Below are 1,253 nucleotides of genomic sequence, written 5' to 3' on the forward strand. Positions count from 1 at the left end.
CGGCGGCACCCTCCCCACGAGGGGCCCGCCGGTTTGGAGCCTCCGGATGGCGCGCCCCGTGGAGAGGAGGCGGGGACGGTGAGGGAGCGGCGGGCTGGGCCTGCGGACGCCTCCGAGCTCTGGGCCACGTGTTCTTGCTGTAGAGGGGGGATGGACGCCCCGGCTGGCGCGGGGGCCTGGTGCCCGGGGGCCTGCGGTCCGGCGGCTCCCCTGTGGCCTCGGTGACCTCTCCGGGGAGCCTGCCTGCCGGCAGCCGAGCTCCGGGAGGGCGTCCTGGGCCCGGGTGAGCCCACAGTCGGCGCTGGAGCAGGGGGTCCCCGGTGCAGCTGCAGATGCAGGCCCTGCCGTGGGAGGCCTCGGTGGCCGCGGGCCCGGGGGGTGGGGTGGAGGGAGCGTGGGCTGTCCGCGCGCGCACTGCCCCTAGAGGCGTTGCAGGTGTGGCTGCCGTGCCGCGCCTGCGTCATTAGGCGGCAGAGAGCAGAGAGGCTCGCCTACGCCCAGCGCCCTGGCCGTGGGCGCCTGGATGGTTGACGGCCTGACACGGGGCGCGCTCTGGGCTGCTGGCGGGGTGGCGGCCCGAGCCCGTGGGGTGAAAGCTCCTCGATTCTCCTAGGTCGCGGCTGGCCCCCGATCGCGGCCCGCATGCGTCTGACGGCAGGAGGTAGGAGCCGGCGCAGGGCCGAGTGGGGCAGGTGAGTAGTTTGGGGCTTGGTGACGGTCTGAGCATTGCTTACTGCCGCGTGGATAAGAAAAGCGGCAGCGGAATTTTCCTTTGGGGCAAAAAATGTCACCTAGCGACCCCATAATTCAAAGTCTTCAGTGGGTGTGAGTGTTGCGGGGTGTTCGTGGGTAGCTGCTCTGCCGCCTAATGCAAGTCTATGGCTGTGCACCCAACGCACCCGAAATCCTGCTAGAGGTTCCAGACGGTGCCACAGGCCAGGGGAACCTCGGGCGAGTGAGGCCTGACGTCCCCGAGGACTCGCTTCCCGTGCGGACACCCTCCCCTCGGTGTGGGGACCTCACTGGGAGCCCCCCGGGGTGCAGCAGTCTGTAGGGCGGGCCTCCTGGCTGCACGTGTTCCCCAGGCTCTTCAGACCCTGAACCGGGGGCCAGAGTGGCGGCCCGGTGCTTGCTTTCTGCTCTGGTGCCCGTCTGGGGTCAGAAAGGCGCCGGTGGGGTGGGGTGGGGGGACAGGGCGCTGCCCTGCGGTGCTGACTGCGCACACAGATCAGCTGCTGCTGCACTGTGACGCC

At 70.4% G+C, this 1,253-nt stretch overlaps 1 non-coding gene across 1 annotated transcript; it reads left to right on the forward strand.

Moving 5' to 3' along the window:
• The first annotated feature begins 413 nt into the window (after positions 1-413).
• On the forward strand, positions 414-543 carry LOC111824772. The gene has a single exon (XR_002827850.1). It is a non-coding gene; the product is annotated as a small nucleolar RNA SNORA17 (small nucleolar RNA).
• Positions 544-1,253: the final 710 nt, after the last annotated feature.

The sequence above is a fragment of the Myotis lucifugus genome, unplaced genomic scaffold, assembly GCF_000147115.1.
Source record: "Myotis lucifugus unplaced genomic scaffold, Myoluc2.0 scaffold_6483, whole genome shotgun sequence".
NCBI lineage: Eukaryota > Metazoa > Chordata > Mammalia > Chiroptera > Vespertilionidae > Myotis > Myotis lucifugus.